The following is a 25,128-nucleotide window of genomic DNA, read 5'->3' on the forward strand; positions in this document are numbered from 1 at the left end:
TAGCACTATCTTTACCAAAGATAGCTTTTTTGGTAGCTATCTGGACACGTTGTCACAGATGTCATAATATATAGTCACATCCTGGAGAAAACACAGGTTAAGACATTAATTTTTAAAATTTGAGACACTTTTTTTTTTTTTTAAATCAAAAGCCACTTATCAGAACCATTAAATTACTAAAGCTTTAGGTCAGGGATCAGATCACTCAAGGTGTTCATTCATATTTTTATGTGATTTGATAAAGATAACAGATTAGTAGATTCATTAGGTATAAACACTCAACATTCTGTTTGGGTAATGACACAGGTCCCTCCTTGCAAGGCAGTAATGATGCTCAAAGCCATTCTATTTTGAAGGGTAGCCTTTTTATCAGAGACATTTCAGATTTCAGTAAGGGCAAGGTTTGTTGGCTATCATTCAAGACTTGCTCGGTGAATTTAGTAAGAGCTTCTATGTGTGCTATAATGTCCTCCAAGCCAACAGAGGGAACAAAAACAGCAGCCAAATGATTGTACCAGTGAGAAACAAAATGTGCCCGCCTGACCTTGAAGATAGGGAGGCTGGCAGCTTTTGGAACTTGACCAGGCTATGCATATCATACATATTGCTGGGGTGAGGCAGCACTATTAGAGATGAAGAGATAGATTGGGGGGCAGGATATACAAGACTAGAATTTCCATTTTCTCCCTTCTTTCAGTATTGTGTGTTGTATTTCAAGTATAATGTATTTCAACAGGTCCAGCTTGTAGCAGGACAATGGGATCCCAGTGGAGACTGAATAGTTCCCCCTTACTCAAATCTACAAAGGAATTCACTCATTCTAGCTGAGTTTCCCATTGTAAATTTCTGTAGATAGCTCTTTTTCCCAGTCATGTTGGGGCTTGGTATTTTCATCAGTATAGCACTCTGATCCATGGTAAGAGTTGGGGCATTGCCTGTCTTCCTCTACTTCCATACAATTACGGTATTGGCTATCTCAGCAGGGTTCTCCAGTCTGGCATATGGGGCAACAAGCCCTACTGGTTGGTCATTCAAACATATTAAAATCTGAGACAGTACTTTAGTTCCCCTGGCCAAAGTGGTTTTCCTAGTAATAATTTAATCTTCTGCTTTAATATTTTATTTTTCCTTTTTCAACCCTGTTGTCTGTGGGTTATATGAGTGTGGAGCCTCCATTCAATGCCATGTTCTCTTGCTTAGTTTTGCATATCATGACCTTTGAAATGTGATACCTGATCATTATTTATTGACAAGAATATCTACGTATGATACTCAGCTTTTCTAATCCCCTAATAGTGGCAGCCTGGTTTGTGTGGTGGCAGGGAAATCTTGGGCTAGGCCAGATGAAGTGTCCACACAAACTTGGAACATATTTAGAACTTTCACTCATAGGGAGGGGGCCAATATAGTCAATTTGTCAATTCCTTACCAGATGGGAATTTGGGTGGATGAGCACAAATTCCTTTGACATTTGCTTTGGACTTTGTTTAGAACACAAATGACATGCTCTTACTCCACTAACCAAGTCATTCTATTTTAAGGGCAATCTGGCATCCATGGCAATATGACATCTCACCCAGGCACAGTGGTGGCCACTTATTCTATATACCCAATCTGCTGTATCTACTAAAGCATCAGTAGTTAGGGCTCATGCCTGACCTAAGGCATCAGTCTTATTGCCAGGGGGTGCCAGTGCCTTATGAGCTGTATGAAAGACAAGATATCCTCAGGCTTTTGAAGGTGAATCCAATCCTGATCCCACAAGGGACCATTCATGAATTATCTACACCTCGGCTTTTCATTATAGAAGCCATAGGGTTAATTTCTTTAAAATAACCCAACAGTTAGTGTGAAGTTTTAATGTCTAGGGATCATGAGTAATCACCAGCCAAATAGCTCTGAGTTCCTTAGTCACCGCTAAGGTTCATTCCCTCCTGAGAGAAGTTCCACCTAGAGGAGCACTGTGTACACTACTAGGAACTGTTACTCAATGGGATATGTTGGGTTTCTGTCCCCATTTTCTCCTGCTTTTGGTGTGCCTGCTACAGTACTTACTCCATACCCTCCACAATTGCAGACACATCTAATTTAATGATAGTCCGTCTTGGAATATGCCTAGAACTTCAATCTGCTTCACTAGTATTTTATCTTTTCAAATGTGGCTTGTTCTTCTGATCCCCCATCCCATATGTGCCTTTTCTTTACCAGGTTCCATAGGACTGGAGGCAGGAAATAAACACCCTCTAAAACCCCCAAATCCCTACAAAGGCTTACATCTTATCAAACACAGCTTCTGGACAACATGCATCTTACCTGATCAAATGAGTCCCAGAAACTCATGGTGGTGCTTATGCCTTGCAATCTCTGTGAGCTCATAATCCACCTTCTCCCTTGCAGATGTTCTAGCAAAGCTTGCAGAGTGTCTTGCTGTAGAGGCAAGTCTTCACGTGTTAGCATTCTGTCGCAAGTGTAATAGGCCCATCTTACAGATGTGGGGAAGGAGAACAGGGGCAGGTATTAGACTACCACCCTATGACATATTATGAGGCTATGCAGTTACCCTTGGGGAAGAACTTGAAAAACTTGTAATTGTCCCTCTCTCATAAAGGCAAATTGATCTTAGTTATCTGAAAAATGTACAAGTCTTTCTTCTGCACCTCCTTGGAGATGAAGAACTTTTTCAAGAATATATTTTTGCCAAAGCATAAGAATAAAACAACTGTATGTAAATGACAGAAGATTTTTAAAAATGTCCATGATTAAAGATCTGATGATAGCTTATTTTAAACAACTGATAAAAGAATTTGATTCTTTCTCAGATATACCCTAAAGAAAGTTTAAGATCACTTTTCATTTGACAATTCTTCCCATGAAATTTAACATATATGAAAATTTGCATAGTAATAAAAATATTAACCTTTTTAATAGAAAAAACAATTTTCTTAAGTAATCAAAGATCTTCAATAAACACAGAATGCAGATTCTTTGTTTTCTAGGCAGATTATATTAAAGGTAAAAACAAAAACAAAAACAAAAAAAACCCTGTGTTTACAATTTTTTATTAAGAACAGACCAATAACCTAAGGAAACTTTTTTAACAGAGAGAACATCAAATTCTAATTTTGTACCAATGTACTTTTGATATTAAAAACTTCCTTTTTTCAACTACAAAAATTTCATTTCAATTTTAGTTTGACAACACATAAAAATTTCTTTTTTAAAGATTTTTTCCCCACAAACTTTCTGCAGCTTAGAATATCAGATTAAGTTTTGTTTTATGTTTTCTCTTTCTTATAGAAAACAATCTTTTAATTCTAGGACAAAATTTCTTTTTCATTTTTTTCTTTAATCTCTTTTTTATCCAAAAAAATTCTATTTCCTTCCTTACTTCTTACATATACTCATTGCTTTTCACTCTTATTATTTTTAGTTTTGTTTAAAAAATACAAAACACTTAGCTCTTTTACAAATTAGTTTTGGCAAGGGGACTTCTATAGCAGCCTGTATTTTATTTTAGTTTTTTTAACATCTACAGAATCTGGTATTCCTAGGTGGTCTCCCATCCAAGTACTAACCAGGACTGAACCTATGGCCTGTATTTTAAAAATCTCCTTTCTTTCTCTCTCTCTCTCTCTTTTTTTTTCCTCTTTTGTCTCTGTTGGCAATGTTTGCATTTAAAAGACAAAATAAGATTTACAACTTCAAGAGACCGGAAAAGAATGTAAGTTTTCTCCTAGGTGGTTTGGGTTAATTGTTATTTAAATATATCCTTTTGTACTTAATTTTGTATTAAGAGTTAGAAGGCATGGAGTGTTTCATTCCTTTTCCCATCAATCATCATAATATCCTCTTGATTCTCATCACTTTTTAAGAGATGCCACCTCTTACTGTTCTAATTAGGCTTTTTGTTACAAGTGCTTGGCTCTTATTTTCAACATCTTTTGCCTTCCTATCTTTGCAAAATGGTATGCTAAAGTCTGCATCTTACTATCCTGCTATCCCACCTTGTCTGTTAGCCCGAAGCTAACAGAGTAATGGACATTAACACATCCTTCTCTAACCTCAACTCTTCTTCCAAAATTTTAACTTGAATTTTAGTCTCTAATTGAGCATGAAACTGCCCAGAGTAGAGGCCAGTCCACTGCTGCAACCATTTATTTCACTTCTTTGTCCCACAGTGCACTATGTAGAATTCCTCAAACAAGCTTATTAAAGCCATTGTCATTTTCAGGGCATTCTCCTACTCACACAGTAGTCCACGAGTATCTAACATATGGGCTACCTCACCCCTTAAAAAAGTCAATAGCCAATTCAGAATATCCTTTGTGGATGCTTCTTTCCCAAGACTAGGGAACTTAATTAAGAGACACAGATAGGCCACCTTTCCTCACATAGAGGTCAATGACCAATGCAAGATTTCTCTCATGGATGCCTCTTTCCCAAAACCCATTTCTTTAGTTTCTTGGATGGCTTACTAATTGTTGGCTTGAAACTTCCTTGGGAGCTTCCTCAGTATAATCTTAAACCGGTCTCATATGTGGAGGGCATGAAGAGACAGAAGGAAAAGGTAGACCACTCCAGTTTGGTAAAGGACAGGTTTTATAAACAAGAGAACTTACAGAAGACTTGCCTTGGGTGACACCAAACAAGTAGATTACTATGCCTGCCTGCCAAATCTTTAAACTCTTCTAGAGAGGCCCGAACTAGATTTAGTCAAATATACCATCCAGATAGGCTCAACACTGCATTTTTATTTCAAGGCTGTATCCTTGGGGAAGATTGAGGAAGGCAAGGAAAACACACATTCTAAAAACAGGAGAGAGGATGAAGAGTTTCTAGTTGCCCGGGTACAGTTTGTGAGTTAACTGGAGATTATATCTTCTTGATGACCTTCATCAGCAAACTTTTCTGGGCCAATGTTTGTTGTATAGAAATATACCCTGCTTGGAGGGAAGTAAGGTAGATGAGGATCACCTCTCAGGAGGCTGCTTGGGCAGAGTTACCCATGCATGTGCTTCCTGACATTGTAGTGTCCTGGGTGAGAGAGAATGTAGTCTCAGTCCCTGGGGAACAAAGTGGGTTTCTAAGCTGAGCAGGATTTTATGCAGCATCTCCCTAGGTGATGGGGAGAGGAGTCAGGCCAGGGGAGGAAACTATCTCCACCGACTACTTACTGTTACAAGGAATCTGATCAATCTCCTTTACCAGTTTTATTTCCAACATGTTTAGTGTTAGTAGGACTATCTTTTGATCTGAGTGTTCTTCCTCAGATGGACATAAGATGCACAGTTCTGGGATCTCTAACCAGTTCTTTTTCCTCTTTCTTCCTTTCAGAGTTCTCCTCTTGTTGTCTCTCGCATTTTTCCCCAGAGTCTACAGCTGTCTTTGCAGGAAGGAGCAGGGAGATATATTCACTGGAAATTTCTAATTCTAAAAACAGTTGTTTTTATGACCCTTTTAGTCATACTGCATTCCTTAAAAGAGAAAATAAATCAGCAAGATTTATGGACTCAATGAGCTGAGAGTTGACTAAACAAAATTTAAAAGGTGATAAAGGAAAACCCATACATGTCTATAGTTCTATGAATCATTTCTAGATCTTCCTATGGCAGGCCATGACTTGTTCCTGAATAATGATAAGTTCTGTGGGATTTCAGAAAAGAGAAAGGTCACAATGAGCTAGAGAAGGTGAGGGAATTTAATTGAGAGTTGTTCCGAATTTTCTAGGTAGAAATTTAAAGTAACAAATAAGAATTTCCAGGATTTCACACAAAATTTGTATTTCTATGTAGAATGTAACATGGTACTTTAGAGCAGGAGCTATAGAGTCAAAATGTCTGGATTGAAATACTCATTCTTCCCCCAATAACTAAGTGACATTAAGAAAGTTACCAAACTCTCTGTACTGCAGTTTTCTCATGTGAAAAAAAAAAAAAAAGCTAGTATCTAGATAAGCACTTCATGATTGTTATTTTCTATTATTATACATATCTTTGAGAGCTATTGCTTTTCTTTGTAATCAAGTCCTGTTTATCAGTTTTCTTTTTACATAAAGTTCATTATTATGGGCTTTGTTATTTTCCCAGTCATCCCAGATGTCGTCTGTGGGTACATGAATGAATGGATAGATGGATGAGTACATAAACAAATAACAATTTTATAAGTCTTATGGATAATGCTGGAGAATGCTATGTTGATTTAATGCTATCTATGGTTTATCTTAGTAAAACAAATTATGTATCAACGACCAGTTTTGTCATATTGCTAATTTGTTAGAACAAGTGACTTAGATACCCCACAAATTTTTAAAACATTATGCTAAGATTTATATAGATGTATTACTTAATGTATGCGATATATAGCTCCTGTTGTTAATTAGGTGGTTCTCTGTAATTATAAAGTCAAATTAATATATTAAAAAGACCTCATGGAATTTTCTCACACATAAGTAGTTATTTCAGTAATTTTCACGTAATTTAAATTTTCATTCTTCAACCCCAATATTTGCCTCTTACAGAGAATCAAATTTCCAGTTAATGCTTCAATTAATTATTAATTTGTTAGAATTTCATTTATTTTTTATCACGTCTTATATTTCTCATAATTATGCTTAAGGACATTACATGTGCTTATTTGAGAAATTGCTAAGCTGCCAGACTGTCATTTCTGGACTCCTAGACACCCTGATTCTATGTGGTTCACATGCTTGTTGACGGGAAATAATTTCTACATAACATAGAGCTCTCACTTAAAGCGTACAATTTAATTTCAGTTGCCATGCTCTTTTAACTTTAATTTTAGTATTGAGAATATGTGGAGTTTTATGTTCTTATTGTTTCTGGTATAAGAATTTTAATAGAAATACTACTAGAGCCAAAGAAATTGAGTAGACTTGGGGTACTTTTCCTCTCGGTCTAAAAGCATGGGAATGTAACTTGGCATATGTTTGTTTGCCTTCATTAGAAATATATACTGAAGGAAGAAGGTCAACAACCTGAGCATTAACCTAAACATTTCTGGTTTGGAGTTCTGTAGTATTATTGTATTTCATTATGTTCTGTGGGTTGAGAACAAATTCTTGTCACAGCCAATATCTCTATATATGTCTGAAATAAGTTGTTAAACTTTTTTTGGTCATTGTTGATAGTTGCCAATCTTCCAAAATCAACCTAAGGTTGTTTTGAGATATTATTTAAAGAAATTGTTGCAATATGTTAATCATTATTTATTCAGATATGATTATGTACAATGCTGGCATGCTATCCTGTTATTTATCTCTTGAATGCCCTCTTTTTTTCCTTTTTATCAAGTCTGTTTAATGAAGCTTACTTTCTTGATAAAATTTGTCAACTATTTCTTTTAAAAGAAAATTATCAACATGTAACATTTAACATTTACTGGTTCTTTCTATACTAGTTTGGAATTGTGTCTACTCAATATCTACATATAATAAAAAATTGTGTTTGATTATGCCAGGTACTATTCTATGTGTATTACTTAGAATAACTCAATCTCATGAGACCCTTTCCTCATTTTACAGATGAGGAAACTGAAGCACAAAGAATTTTAGAAGCTTGCTTATGAACACATAGTTAATAAGTAGTGCCCTTGGTCAGTTTGGGAATTTTACTGATCCCCAGTTGTTTCACTAATATTTAGAAAGATAAGTTAATCAAATGCCAAACTTTATATGATGATATAGAATGTATCATATGATTACTATATATATATAGATAACAAATCATATATCTTAGAAAATCACCAATACATTTGTTTTTCTTTTGAGAATGAAAAATTTACTAAATGCACATGATGAATGACAATACAATATATTAAATTCTGTGATGCTCTCTTAATGGTAGATTTTTAAATATATATATTTAGTAAAAATTTTCTTTTACAGTCTCAATATTTTCATTGCTTAGGAAACTTCACTCATTTTCTATCAACCATAACTTTCAATAGACAAGCTAGTGTCTTTTAGGTATGACATAATTTATGTTTGGTTATAAATTTCCTAGTGAGAAGTAAGATACGAGGAGCGTATGAACTGGATAACTAGATAACTGCAATATCAGAGGGCACAGTCTTCTCTCAAACAATTCCCCTTCCTTTTATTTATTTATTTATTTATTTGGCAAAGGGAAGACAAAAGAATAACCAGTTGCTGATGCTTTAAATTCCTTTGCTTACTTCAACAGAAATAGAGTCGTGTCTTTTTTTTATATTTTATTTTTTATATCATCATACTTCCGCTCATCTGTTTTATTAATAGTGAAATATTTTCCCTAAATCAATAATATACGTGATACTTTGACATAACGACTATAAATAAAATAGAGACAAATTTAAATGATTTGTCATACAATTTGCCCTTTTAAATGCAGGACTAGCTATATTCACGTGACTGCATATGACACTGCTTTGAAAGGGATCAGACCCAACATTAAATGATGAGTGCAATTTTTTATGTATGATTTATCGAATCAATCTCATCATCTTATTAACAGACTATTTGGATAACTGGCAATATTTAAAAAATTATAATTGGAAAGATATAATTTTAAATTCTAGATCTGACATACTAGTTTTTTACCTTACACAAGTTAGGACAACTTTCTAAATGAGGTAAAGAAAAAAAAAAACTATATTAAAGAGTTCCAAGGGCTAAAAATAATGTTTTAGAAAACCAGAAATTTGCACATGCTACTTGTTAGTCTTATGCAGGGTTGCCCCACTGACTCTTTTGGATATTTAGGCACACATATTTTTAACTTTCTCCAAAACATGTGTGACAACTTAGAATCTTGAGGGCTTTCTTGAAGATATTTAACTTTAAATTATGTTTTACCTTTTAAGTATTCTTTTATAGCCAGCAAACTGCTAAATCCAGTACTGCAACGTTTCACTAGATATATTTTTTTGTGATTTCAGGCCATTGTTCCAAGACAAGAAAAAATATTTGAACATTTCTAGTTCCTTCTATATTTTGGAGGAAGAATTGTGCTATTATTTGAATTTTGGACAAAGATTGTCAATTCTTTAATGCCAGATGGGAAAGAATATATTTTGTGAAACCGTCCTTTTTTCTGACACTGGTTGCTGACTTAGTGCCAGGTGCTAAGAATACAACAGTAAGCATAGAGACAAAAGATCCTGCCCCCTGGATCTTATGTTCCAAAGAAGGTGGCAAAACTTTGAATAACCACAAAATGTAGTGCTTCCTTTTATGGGTAAGATCAGTGCTTTAAACAATTAATCATCTTCATTGCCTCTTTGATAAGAACATGCCATGGCCCACAAAACCTTCTGCAATTGGGTCTTTGTATGCCTCTAATTCAGGTTGTTCCACAATAAGAACAAAAGTACATACTTTTGTGGCAAAAGATTAAGTGAAGTTGGCAAAAGATGAATAATTTCCGCACATATGTTCATTTTACCTAAAGAAAGCTGTTTTTATTTAAAACTTTTTACTGCTTAGATGTCATGAACACATTGATCTTTTTCTATGGATCTTGCCTGCATCTCATTTCCTTTTTGCTTGTCTTCATGCAGAAAACTGCACTGAGGCATTAGTTTTATTGTTTGTGTTTTAATGAAATGTGTGAGTTGAGAATGTATTGTTGTACGTTCTAAATGGAAATTTGGTCCTGCCACACAAATTAAAAATACTGTTATCATGCTGTATATGTCCATAGTCATTACTGTGGGTAAAGGACTGCAAAATAGGTTATCCACAAAAATACTGGGAAGTACAGGGTCTACAAAATTTAACAATTCAGATAGGTTATATGTTGCTTATTGTCTCATTTTATTGCAATGATTCTGAGGTTGAGAAGTCAGGCTATTAAACTCACTGAAATCTTAGACTGTTTTAAAATGTAGCTTGTATTATTATTGAGTTATGGTGAGGCCAACAGATCAGGAGAGACTAACATTGAAAAGATAGTTTGTTATACTTCCCAAGAGAAGGGGACACAAACGGGAGTACCAGGTTTAGTCAGGAAGCAGAAGGAGAGGGGACAACTTTGGGAAGGATCCTTTCTTGTTTCTATGGGAAGGAACAGGTGAGGCATGATAAGTAGATTTATAGTTGGCTAATTTGAATATTCCAGTGAGCTGTAAGGCATGGGGGTTGTCCCTAGTTTTCTGGTACTTATCTCTGTGTTATGTGGATGTTGCCCTGAGTGTGGTTTATTACATCTTTGGAATTGGCTAGTTCAGGAAGGGGCAATACCTCTATAATAGAGAGGCTCCAGATTTTAAATCATGCTTAATAGAAGTTCACACATTTTGCTCAATAAACATTTGTTAAATAAATGAATGAACTGCACATTCACAAATCATCATACTGTTATCTTATCAGTGTTTAATCCTGATGGAGAGAAATAGTTCTATAACAGAGTGATAAAGAGTTCATCGAATGTGTAGATGACAACAAAGACTAGGAAGGTCTTTTTCTTAAAATAGAAACAGGCAAAATAGACCAATTTCATAGATTTCTATCTCTTTTCAAATTTCTCAAGTCAAATTTTCTGTGATGGTTTTTCTGTCATTAATTTTTTATTTGTAAAATAAATTATAAAAATTACTAGTAAATCCATAGCCTTCAAGAGGAGGCTGAATATATTCATACTCTATCGACAGGGCTCTCTGTGAAAGTAATTATCTAGACAAAAATCAAATAAAAATAATGTGCTTCTTATTATTAGCAGTTTTATATAACCCTATAAAATTAAATATATTTAACATATTTTCCTGGGGAAATAACAAAGATAACAAATAAATATGAGTCTAGGGTTTTTACAGGTATGCGTGCTAAAGGAAGACAGACTGAGAACTTGAAAAGTTTACAGTGAAGAATGAATTTCTCATTAATTCAGACTTCCTCTAAAGTAACAAAAATATTACAAAACAACTAAAATAAATTATTTCAGAACTTGAGCAATCAACCAAGGCCATGAAAGATCATCTATGTAAGAGAAATAATTGAACTACAGTATTATAGCAGGCTCTGTGATGTTTAACTTGGGGCTAGTCCCACCCTTCCATCCATCAACTCAATGACATGGTAGTTGAAAGCCAAAATCTTTGCAGACAGTGGAAGGATGTGACCATTTTCAGAGCTCCATTAAAAGCACAACCCCAGAACACAGTCAACATTTTGTCCAAATTTGCAGCTCCCTGGGAAATCTCAAAATATGGTAGCTATTTGATTTGACACAGAGCTCAGCTCAGGATTGCAGCAAATAAAAGTCTACCCTGCATTATTATACAAAAAATTGAAAACTGCTGGCAATCTCGTAAGTACTTATGGCTGCAATTTCAGTTAGGGTAAACAAGAACCTGGCTTGGAGTTTAGAATGAAATCATAAGAATTATAAATGATAGAATCTTCAAAAAAGCTCTGACATATTCTTGGGTATTTGAAAGGATGAGTATGTGTGTAACAAAGATCTGAGGAAGAAGCAGGCACCCGTCATTTACCTTTGGCTGACTTTGATGTCCTGCACAGACAAGTGAGAGCTATAGCCGTATAGTAAACTGTCTGAAATTGGAAGATAAACCCTCATACCCAAATCCTTTTGGCAAAAGATACAAGATATATAGGCAAGGCATTTAAGGAAAATTTCTAACCAATCATTAGCTTACCACTAAAGTATAATAATCAAAGTATGATCCTATGAAATCAAGCTTAAAAATAGTAATAAGAATTTAAAAAACAATGTTAGAGGAAATTTCAGTGGCCACGAATTGCTAGAAATATAAAGCCTATATAATTAGTCAAAGAAAGTTGTCAAAAAATGAGGAACAACAACAACAACAACAACAACAACATAAACAGCAACAAAAGATCTTGGGGGGAGTGAAAAAATCGGATATCAGAGAAGTTATATTATATAAACTGTCCAATTTTCAGCAAAAAACAAAAAAACAAAAAAAACGAAAACATAGAAAAACTATGAGACATGCAAAGAAACAGAAAAGTATGCCACATGCACAGAGGAAAGAAAGAAGCCAATACAAAATGTCCTGAAGAAGCCCAGATTTGAGACTTAGTAGAAAGAGACATTAAATCAACTAATTTAAAAATGTTTAAAGAGCTAAAGGAAACCATGTCTAAAGAATTAAAGGGAAGTGTAAAAATAATGCTTCACTCAATACAGAATATCATTAAAGAAATAACAATTTTAAAAGAAATGAGCAGAAATTTGGTATTTAATGTAAAATAATTGAAATTTAAAAATTGTAGAGGATTTTAACAATAGATTTGAATAACCAGAAGAAAGAACCAGGTAACTTGATGATAGGTAGATACAAACTATGCAGTTCGAGATATAGAGTAAAAACCAATGAATAAAAATGAACAAAGCTTCAGAGGTGTGTGGGACACCATGATAAACACAGATGTAGATATGTTTATGGGGGAAAAAAAGAGAGAAAAAAAGGACAGAAAATTTTTTTTAAAGAAATAATGACTGATAATTTCTAAAATTTAATAAATGTTAGCTTCCACTTGTAAGATTTTCAACAATATCCATGCATAATAAACTCAAACAGATATATGCTTAGGCACATCAAAAATAACTTATCATGTATAAGTGATTTTTAATAATATTAATAGTTGCCTTATCAGAAATCATGAGAAATGGAAGGCAGCAAGATGACATTTCCAAAGTGCTGGCAAATAAAGGTTGTTAACAGAATTTTACATGCAGCTAAACTCATCTTTAACAACAAAAGGAAATCAAAGGATTTCCCAGAAAACAAAAACTGAGACTAGCAAACATGACATACAAGAAATATTAAAGTGAACCCTTCAAGTTAAGATAAAAGGACAGCTGATGGTTTCTCAAATACATACAAAGAAATAAAGAGCACCAGTAAAGGTATCTACAATGGCATTATAAAAGACAGAATGAATGTACTTTTGTTGTTATTCTTTTCTAGTCATTTGTTTTAAATACAGCTGCATAAAGTGATAATTATAAAAGTTTGATGACCTTACAATGTATAACAATGTAATTTGTATGATAATAATACAAAAGTGTAGGAAAGAAATAAAAGTATGTTCAAGCAAAGTTTTTGTAAACTATTTAAATTAATTTAGTATTAATCCAAACTAAATTATTTTAAATTGAAATGTTGCTTATCATCTTCAGGGTACCCAGTAAGATCATAACTTAAAAAGCATACACTAAAATAACAAGGAAATTTTTTTAAAAGTATACTAGAATATGTCTATTTAAAAAGCAAAAAATTAAAATTAAAAGGAAGTAATGGATGAATAAGGAAATTAAAAAGTCATAAAACATACAGAAAATGAATAGCAAAATGACAGGTATAAATATTACCTTATCAATACATACATTAAATTTTAACGATTAAACACTAGAGTCAAAAGGCAGAGATTGGCAGAATAGATAAAAAATAAATATGAACTGACAATATTCTGTTTACAGGAGAAATGATTTACATTTAGAGACATAAATAAGTTAAAAAATAATAAAGATGGAAAATATACAATGCAAAGTTTAATATAGAGATGGAATACCAGTACTAATATCAGATAAAATAAATCTTAAGACAAAATTGTTGCTAAAGATAAAGAAGTACATTTTATAATAATAAGAGTTAATTAATTAAGAATATATGATTATAATGATAGATGTACATAAAATAAGACCCGCAAAAGATTGAAGTAAAAACTGACAGAATTGAGATATATATTTTCTCAAGTGCACATGGAATATTGAAAAATATAAAACTTTTAAAATAAACTGAAATTTTCTAAATACTTAGAAGAAATGGAAGTATTTTTAAATAAATAGACAACTCATTTTCATCATTTATAAGCTAAACATTATTAAGATGGCAATATTTCTTCTATTAATCTACAGATTTAGCGTAATCCTCATAAAAATGTTATCAAATCTGTCATAGAAACTGGCAAGATGCTTATAAAATTCATATGAAAATGACTTTTATATGAATTCCGTGATGACTCAGAAGAGTCAAAATAATTAGAAGAAAGAATATTGTCATCTTTTCCAATTTCAAAAACTACTGCAAAGCTACGCTAATAAAGATATGGAAGTATTTGTATAAAGATAGAGACATAGATCATTGGAATATAATCGAGAGTCCAGAACTAAACCTTCACATTTATACTCAATTGATTTATGACAACAGTGCCAAAATTACTCAAAGAGGTGAGAATAGCCTTGTTAATAAATGATGCTGGTACAACTAGATATCCTCATGCTAAGGTTGAGTTTGGACCTTTATCTTTTACCATACTCAAAATTCAACTCAAAATGGATTATATACCTAAATGTAAGAGTTAAAACAATAAAAATACTAGAAAAAAACATAGAACTAAACCTCCATGACTATGTATTGAGCAATGATCTTTTACATATGACAACAGAAGCAAAAACAATAAAAAAAGAAACTAGAGATCATTAAAATTAAAAACTTACATATCAAAGGATACCATCAAGAAAGTGAAAAACAATGCATAGAATGGGAGATTATATTTTCAAATCATATGTCTAAAAAGGGTATAATGCCCAGAATAAAAAGGGCTCTTACAACTTAACAAGAAAAAGATAAACAATCCAACTTAGTAAACAAGCCAAGGATTTTATTATATATATCTCAAAAGAAGATATACAAATGACCAATAAGTATGTGAAAAGATGCTCAACATTATTACTTAAGTAAATGCAAATTAAAGCCACAATGATACCATTTACATCCACTAGAATGATTATAATCAAAAAGACTTTCTGAGGTGCTGGAAAAGTTCTAAAATTAGCTTATGGTGATGGTTGCACAATCTTTTGAATAAATAAAAAAGGTGAAGTGAATACTTTAAATGGGTGAATTTTATGGTACGTGAACTGTTTTCCCTTAAGCTATGGAAAATTTCCATTGTCTTTCTGATATATTTGAAGAATATTATGTAAGTTCTCTTATTTGATAAGATATCCATTTTTTAGAAACCAGTAATTATAGGGGTAGGTTTATATACTCAGTAATACAAATATGTGTGCAGAGATGTGTAAAATGTATTATGTACTTTAAGATGGAATAAGAACAGTCTATTAGTTGTGTATAATCCAAAGAACCTCTTTTCATACTTTCTACTTATCTTCAGCAAAGTCTTTTAGTTTGTCTAGCTTTCTACATCAGTGAAAATTTTATCTAGATCATTAATTTATTCCTTCATCATCCATTTATGCATCTCTTCATTCATCTTTTCATTCATGGATCCATTCAATATACTTTATGAACCTTTTACTTCAAAGAAAGAGACTCATGATAAAAGTGTGGCTTATACATTCAATAAAACTAACAATGACAACAGCAACAACAACAACAATAACAGGAACAGCAACAACAACAACAACAAAACTTTCCGAATACACAAAGATATGTTAAGAATAGAGAGTAATATGATAATGAGTAAATTATTGTGAGGTATGGGAGTTTGGAATTGTATAAACTGATATTTGACTGATTTTTATACATGAGGTCCTGGTATGTACAAAGCATTATACACAGGGGTTCCATGTATTCCAAGAGAGAGAGAAGTGTTCTCTAAACAGGAATGTTCTTTTGTCCCACTATCAAATTAAGATGCTATGAAAATAATGTGGTTGAGATAATAAATCAGATGGCAATTTGGCAGAGCATTCATGGTCATATATATTGCTAATCTGTACTAAAGATCAGAAAGCAATCATGAATTTTGTGCCACTGCATTCCATCATTCAATGTGAGATCCATTTTATTATTTATTTATTTGTTTGTTTGTTTGTTTGTTTGTTTATTAGTATTAAACAGCACTTAGGGTGGTTATATCTTACTGCTCTTTGACAAATCTAAAATCCAAAAGAAAAATATTTTGCTTTGATGGAAACCTAATCTCCTCTTTTTTTTTTATTTTCTATTCTTTACTTTTCATTTAGTTAGAGAAGATCAAGGTTCTTATGAAACAGAGTAAGTAAAATACTTCCAATCTCTCAGGGTAGTTTTGATGTATTTTCACTAGGTCTTATGTAGGAGGTAGAAGCAAGGCTTCTTACACAGCTGCCAGCCTGTTACTCAGCCACTTTTAAATCATTATGTTTAATGCAAACAAAGATTTGTTGAATTTATTAATTACCCTGAATAATAACTTTACTATGAACAACATAATCATTTGTGGGTAATAAACTTTTAATTATAGTCTCTCTGAGATATATTTTATCTGGAAAATATTTTCTTTTTTAACAATCATCTAATTTATTTAGGCATACCATTAATCTATGTGGAGTTTGGTTTTTCTTTTTTCTTTTTCATTTGGATCTACATATCTTTTTATAAAGGGACATTTTATTGGAATGCAGATGTTGAAAATGTACACAAATGATATTCTTGTATAAATAGATGATTTGTATTCTGATAAGCTGTGGTGGGGAGGAAACTGCATGTTTCTCAGATTATATCTGGAATACTCAATGCACCTGGGATTTCGACGTTTTTCTTTATGCAGGAAGAAAATAAATTTTCTTTTGTAGATTTTAAGAAATTGGGTGGGAAAAAACTCTATTTGGTAGGGATAAGCTATTTGGTGGAGATAAATTCTATTATGAATGTATTCCTCATCCTTATCTAAAATCTTAGATACAGGCAAATCCAGAGTTTCTCAAACTGTGGCTAAATGTCTGCTAACTCAGTCATCCAGAATGCCTCTTAGCAATGGATATGATTAAGGGGTACCCTTAATCTCTGCAATAGAATTTCTCATGGAGGCAGAAGAGGCTGCACTTTAAACACAGTTCCAGGTACCCCTTATAACCACAAAAAGACTGAGAACTACAAAAGGCCTTGAGAAGGCTTTTATTAGAACTGAGCCTACTTGAAAAACTGTCTCAAATAAATCTTCATGATTCCAGAATTGATTTTTCAGGGGAAAAAATTTTATCTAAAATCCTCCAACCTGATAAGGCCCTTTCTATTGACTTCTTTAATTCTGTCTACATTATCATCATTCCTTACCATGTTTATTTGAATCCTGTCATTTTACACCCCTTCCTTTTAAGCCATCTCTTTGCTAATACTGGTACAAGAGTCTAGTTATCATTTCCAGATTCTAGACTTCTCTTTATCTCCCAGTAAAATCATGTATATTATCAATGACTCATTTCTTTGAGTTTTTATTAGATGAGAACATTTAATTTGATAAATTTATTTTTCCCATGGATTCAATGAAGTTCATGACATCTTCTACAGATATAATTAATGTGAGAACTGTATGAACTTTGGCAGGCCTAGAAAGTAAATCCTTCAGTTATGGTGCCAGCGAGTTACATTGCTCTATGTTCATCAACAATCTCAATCAAACACCTTCTATATTCTGTACACTACATATATACTGAGTTTAAAGAAGAAATATGGCATAGTTATTTTAAAGAATCTTTATTCTAGGGAGCAAACAGTAATGAAAAAATTTTCAGTATACCTAAGGAAGCATTATAATGTAAAGAACACATGTGGTATCATCAAGCTCTACCACTTTCTTATTGTGTCATAATTATCAAGATATAGAATCTCTATGGGACTCACTAATAGGGATACTAAATCCTTATTATGAATATAATAACAATCTTTTGAGGCTACTATGCAGATAAATGAGATAATGATGCTGATAAGTGCTATAATAAAAATTTGTACAAAATGCTTGAGGTTCTAGAGGGTAAAACTACAAATTATGTCTTAAAATATAGTGGAGAGTGGCCCAGGACAGGCTTTACTAAGGCAGCTGGACCAGAAACCAATACTGCCTTAGAAAGCATGTATATAGTGTAGTATTATAGGATGAAAGCAATTGTTATCAAACCCTGGAAAACCACAGAAACTAAAACAAGACAGATAATTAAACAAGCCCATGAGAGCTGCATGTTCCCTCTAGCACTGATAGATCTCCTATAAGGAGGCTATAACTTGGTCAATGTCTTAAATATATATTGAATTAAATAAAATGGAACTGGATTTGCTTAAGTAGAATACATTAATAGATTACCTGTTGCTTGCCTGAAAATGTGAGAGGTTTTGTTGTTGTTATTTTGGTGGTGGTGGTGGTGGCGGTCATATGTGCATGTGTGTGGGTGTGTTAACTTGTTTAGGAATGAGGTTTTCATGAAGAGCTATGCTGCCACAGCATTTATAGAGAGTTTAGAGACAATGTATTTGTCACCCATATTCCCATTGACAAAATTCAAAACATGCAGTTTCTGGTGAGGTGAAAGGAGTGGAGGTAGATTTTGATCTTTTAGTCACTCTCACACAGTATACATGTTAGAGAAAAGCAAAAGAAGGAACTCTAGGATCTCCAGATTAAGAGATTTTTTAGAATTATTCTAAAGGGAGTTAAGTACATAATCAATATTACAGTGGCAACAATGAAAAAAAAGAAAAGCTCCATTAGTTAATGTTTCCTATAAATATATTGTAGGAAAACTATCTCAGCACAAACCTAAGAAATCTGACCATTTGTTGAAAATTAACATGGTTAAAAGTAGAACAGTAAAGTGAAAGGTTTTTTGTTGTTGTTTTTTGTTTTTTTTTTTAAATCTTGGGAGGAATTGAACTTCTTTGATATCCATCAGGAGGAAGCTTGTATAAAGGGACAGACTGAAGATTTTAGAGGGGAGCAATGATTCTTATGAGTGACATTGGTAATGTCAATAATTAGAATTGGAATGACCCAGCATTCCATTATTAATTTACTATTGCTAGGACTATACCACAGTTAGATAATCTAAATTTGGAGGAACTCGTAGCTCTGGATTAGAGTGGGTACAGAGAAAGGAGGGGAAACTTTTTTATATCATCACCAAGAATGACAGATTTACAAACTTTTAAAAAAGTCAAGTAACCACTAAAGATGGCACTTTTTTGTGGATGATAGCTTTCCAAATATAGTAGAATCGCTTAGGTCACCAGTATGTGGTTTGGATGGCGAAGGTTAAAGTACGTTTTGTATTTGTCACAAAAAGCTTATTGATATATGCAAATGTGATTTTAAGACAATTTTATTTTATCCATGGAATTTTAATAGGCTTCTAGAGATTTTCTGAGTGTTTTGACCATAAAACATAAAAATATATATATATATTCTCAGTCCTTTTCACCATCATGTCTTCATCCAAACACTCCTACTGCCTCACAGCAAAGAAAATACAGTTTCACTAATGTCTGCTATGTTCAGTGAGTTAATTTTTCCTACTTAAAGAATAAATGGCAATAATAATAATAGAATACCTTAAACCTTAAATGTGCATGAAACCTAAATAATCACTGAGGTGAACAGGAGACTCCAGCAAATGTTCAAATCCGCTCCTTTGTGACCACCAATAAGAGCCCTGCTTGGATCCACAGGCTTTCAGACTCCAGAACTCAGCAAACTAGGACATCTCTATGTTATATTAAATTGTGGGCATGTGTTTATGTAGATGAGGATGAAACGTACTTCAATTCTAAAGTTAAGTTTGTGTCTTTTGTCAGTCTGAATATAGTTTATATAGTGACAAAAATGAGGAAGTTCTCATTTTTACTCCACGTGTTCTCTGCATGTGATCCCTGGACCATCTAGCTCCATCAGCATCACTTTGGAACTTGCTAGAAATTCAAATTTAAGCTCTATCCTAGAGCACTGAATCAGAAATTCTGACAGTACAGCCCATTAATTTGTATTTGAATGAACTGTCCAGGTGATTTTTTTTTTGACATAATAAAGTTTGAGAATTACTGTTCTAGGCAAATAGAATTCAGATCTAGGAAAAGAATGAGCACGTAATATTAAAGGAAGATGGCATCAGATTCTAGAAAGGAAACTTGCAAAAGCCTGCATACTAGACTTCTTTTAGGAAAGCTTACTTTTAAATATATAAAAATAACACCCCCTTTTAATTATTCTCCACTATGTTTTCTATCCAAAAATTAATGCATAGTTACATAAAGTACATAGTTACTTTAATAAGTTGTCTTTATTAAAGTGTAACATTTTACAGACTTTCCTGTTAGTATTTCTTTATAGTAATCACTCTGGAAGATATGGAAAACTGAGAAAAAACATGTTTGTTGAACAGTTTTAAATATAAAAATATATTCACTCTGAGATTTCACTGGCAAAAATAGAATATTATTTCACATTTAAAAGGGTATATTTATTAATTCTGTCATTTTATCATTAATATTAATTTATTCAAAATTCTAATTACTAGGTGTTTGTTACGCTCTAGTAACTTAACCATGCATTTAGTTTCGTCTGTCAAATTATTAACTAGATTAGAGTGATGAATTTGTTCACTCCAAAATTAATAAAAGGTGAAAAGTCTAGTTTTACAAGATGATATAATATCACGTGTGAGAAATGTATATTATTTTTATAATTATACAAAAATATAATAAATCAAAGACAAAAACTATTAAATGTGGACATTTAGGGAAGGTAGGTGGGAAAAGAAATAGTTATGGTAACTCCAGCAGTTAGAAAAAGCAACATTGATATTTTTTAAGCCTTTCGACACCAAACTTAGATTTCAGATATGGAGGAAAAATTCATATTTTAATAAAACTTTCTCTTTTTTGGAAAAATGTATGGAAATATCAGCATGCCAAAAACATTAGAACCAGTCTAAAACTACTCATTCACCTTGCTATTGCTTTAGAAAATAACTTTCTAATTGATATATTGCAATTTTTTCTTTCATTGTTACATGTTGGTGTACAGAATGCATCTCACTGGCTACAGTGAAGTAATAACACTATCTTTCACATTGCAGAATACTAGACTGGTGGTTACATAAATGAGTTTGCATCCAGCCCGTAATCCTCCCTGGAGCTCTGTATTTAGGTCTCTGGCCCAGATTTTCTCAACCTTTTAGGCAGCTGTATATTTAGAATAGAATACAAATGAGTTTCAGAAGTACATACATTATCTAAAATTGTTCCTTACTGAAAAAAAAAAGTTGAAACTTTATTTGTAAAGGTATTCTTTGATCACTTGTCTGCTATTTTCGATCAGCATGCATTCTGCTTTTGATATAACATAAAAGTGGTATTACATTGTTACCAAGTCCAGTTTTTAGGTAATTTTCAATCTATATATATATATATGTTATCAATAACAATTTTACTCTATTTGTAGGGTTAAAAACTGTCTTCGATATGTGCAGAATGTAATGGTTGTACATTCGTTTTGTACTTCATGTTCTGGAAAAGCTTTGCTATCTGAATTCCAAACTGTCTTGGACTACTTGGTATTGTGTATGTGCATAATAACCTAATGGGTCTTTTCTGCTCTAATTGTAATGTTTGTCTGGCTAGTTAGTTAATCGGGTTAAAGAGAGTTAATAATAAGATAGAAGTTGAAGTCTCAAACTACCTATCTATCAATTACCTTCATAAGGAAGAGAACCCAGTGCCCATACTCATGTGCAGTACAAAAGCAAAATGTTGCACGTGAGTAAACTTATGAGCTTCAGGATGATTCGACAGGAACTCATAAACATACGTGCACACTAAAAATAAATAAATAAATAAGAAAAAGAAAAATAGCCCAAATTAATAAACGTCTAACAGGAAGTGATTACATCTTCATTCAAAAATTACATTAATAACACATATGTATATATATTTGTCTAAGATTATATACATATATATTTAAGTTGACCCCATTGAGAAATAAATTCTGTATAAAACATCACAAAAAAGTCGATTTATATTTTTTGCCACTATCACCACATTTAACCTCGCTCTGGATACCAGAGAAATTTGTGCAACTGAGCCCCATAGGACACTTACTATATAAAGCTACTCTTCTAAGACTGGGAGACATAAGAGCTCTACATAATAAATAAAAACAAACACAGAAATACAGTTAAAACGAGGAGACAAAGAAATATGTTTCAAATGAACAAACAGAACAAAGCTCCAAGAAAGAACCAAACAAAATGAGACAAGCAATCTACCAAATGCAGAGTTTGAAATGCTAATTATAAGTATGCTCAATGAACTTAGAGGAAGAGTAGATGAACTCAGTGAGAACTTCAACAAAGAGATAGGAAATGAAAAACTGAAGATAGAAAACATAAAAAGCAACTAATCAGAAATAAAAAATATAATAACGAATGAAGACTACATTAGAGCAGGAGTTCCCAAGACCCAACACAGACTGGTATCAGTCTGTGGCCTATTAGGAACCGGACCACAGAGCAGGAGGTGAACTGCAGGTGAGTGAGCAAAGCTTCATCTGTATTTGCAGCCTCTCCCCAGAACTAGCATCACTGCCTTAGCTCCACCTTTGATCATCACACATTAAATTCTCATAGGATCACCAGTCCCTAGTGCTGATAAGGTTAGGCACCACTGCATTAGAGGGAATCAACAGTAGATTAGATGAAGAAGAAGGTCAAATCAGTGATTTAGAAGATAAAATAGCGGAAAACACCCAATCAAAACAGCAACAAGAGAAAAAAGAATCCAAAAAATGAGAATAGTTTGGGGAACCTCTGGGACAATATCAAGCATACCAACATTTGCATCATAGGGATACCAGAAGAGGAAGAGAACAAACAAGGAATTGAAAACCTATTTAAAGAAATAATGACAGAAAACTTTCTTAACCTGGTAAACGAAATAGGTATACAAGGCCTGGAAGTGCAGAGAGTCTCCAGAAAGACGAGCCCAAAGAAGCCCACAGCAAAACACATCCAAATTAAAATGTCAAATGTTAAAGACAAAGAGAATCTTGAATACATCATGAAAAAAGAAATTACCTATAAGAGAGCCCCCATAAGACTGTCAGTTGATTTCTCAACAGAAACTTTGCAGGCCAGAAGGGCTTGGCATGACATAGTCAATGTGATTAAAAGTAAGGACCTACAACCAAAATTATTCTATTCAGAAAGTTATCATTTAGAATCGAAGGACAGATAAAGAGCTTCCCAGATGAAGAAAAGCTAGAGGAGTTCATCATCACCAAAACAATATTACAAGAAATGTTTGATGGACTTCTTCGAAAAGAAGTAAAAAAAAAGATCAGAATATGAATAATAAAATGGTAATAACTACATATTGATCAACGATTACTTTAAATGTAAATGTATTAAATGCTCCAATCAAAAGATAGGGTGACTGAACGGCTAAGATCCTTACATATGCTGTCTACAAAAGACTCACTTCAAATTGAAAGACACACATGCACTGAAAGTAAAGGGATAGAAAAGGTATTTCATGAAAATGGAGAAGAAAAAAAAAAGAAAGCTGGGGTAGCAATATTTATACCAGATAAAATAGACTTTAAAACAAAGACTATAATAAGAGACAAAGAATGACCCAGGAATCCCACTTCTGCATATGTTTCTAAAGAAACACAAAATACTACTTTGAAGAGACATGCATTTGTATGTTTATTGTAGCTTTTTATACAATAGCCAAGATATTCAGTGGATGAATGTTTAAAGAAGAAGTGGTCCACATATACAATGAAAGATTATTCAACCATAAAAAAAATTTAAAGAATGAAATCTTGCCATCTGCAATAACATGGATGGACCTAGAGGGTATTATGCTGAGTGAAGTAAGTTACACAGAGAAAGACAAAAGCTATATGATTTCACTTACATGTGGACTCTAAAGAACAAAACAGACAAACAAAACAAAATCAAACACATAAATACAGAGAATATTTTGAGGGGTGCCTGATGGAAAAGGAGTTGAGTTTGGGTAAAAAATGAGAAGGGATTAAGAAGTACAAATTGGTAGTTATGAAATAGTCATGGGAATGTAAAGTATAACATAAGGAATATTATCATTAACGTGATAACTATGGTATCAGATGGGTACTAGGTTTATGGAGGTGATCATTTCATAAGATATGTAAATATCTAATTACTATGTTGTACACTTGAAACTAATATAATATTTTATGTCAACTGTTCATAATTTTTTTAAAAAAATTTAAAAAGTCTCAAATATGGTATATCTTGGTATATGTCCATGGACACATAAAAGAATGTTGTTGATTGGAATGTTCTATATATGCTGATTAGGTGTTTTTGTTAATACTGTTAATGAGTTCTTCTTTTGCCTTTTGTTCTATTAATGGGTGAAGAGATGTGTTTAGTATTCTCTAAACATAATTTTGGATATGTGAGTTCTATCAGTTTTTGCTCCACATATTATAGAGCTGTTATTTAGTATATAAATGCTTAATATTTCTATGTCGTCTTTACTCATTTACCATTATTTAATATCCTTCTCTATCATTGCTAATTTTCTTTTTTTTTTGCTCTGAAGTCTGCTGTATCTGATATTAACATAGCCATTCCGGCTTATTTGGATTAATGTTTTTATATATATATCTGTGTGTGTGTGTGTATATATACATGTATGTGTATGTATATACATACATACATGTGTGTATATATATTTGTATATGTATATATACAATACATGTATGTGTATATGTATATATACATGTATGTGTATGTATATACATACACACATGTGTGTATATATATATTTATTCTATCTATGAATATAATTATATTCATAGATACAACTTAATGTTTTGTATGCAGAATGTCGTTTGGTAACTTTATTATTATGTTTAATCCATATTGCCAATCTTTGTCTTCTAATTGGTGTGTTTAGAAATTTACATTTTATATCAGTATTGACATTTCGAAACTTGTCTGCCATTTAACTTTTGCTTTCTGTTTGTTCTCATTGTTTCTTTTTATCATTTTTCTGTTTACTTTTCCTACCTTCCTGTGCATTACTTGAGCAATATTAAATTTCATTTTGATTTATCTATAATGCTTCTGAGTGCATCTTTTTGCACAGCTTTTTAAATGATTGTTGTAGGAATTACTATACACACATACATAAATATAAGTATTTAAATGTACATATACATATACATCCATGTGTCTGTATACGTGAGCTGACAAATATGCAAAGACACATTTTATCACAGTCTACTTGTATTGCTATTTTATCAATTAACATGAAGTTTAGAAACCTTATTTCACTCTGCATCTCTTTGCAGTCCACTATTTATAATTGGCT

This window comes from Pteropus alecto, unplaced genomic scaffold, assembly GCF_000325575.1.
Source record: "Pteropus alecto unplaced genomic scaffold, ASM32557v1 scaffold62, whole genome shotgun sequence".
Lineage (NCBI taxonomy): Eukaryota > Metazoa > Chordata > Mammalia > Chiroptera > Pteropodidae > Pteropus > Pteropus alecto.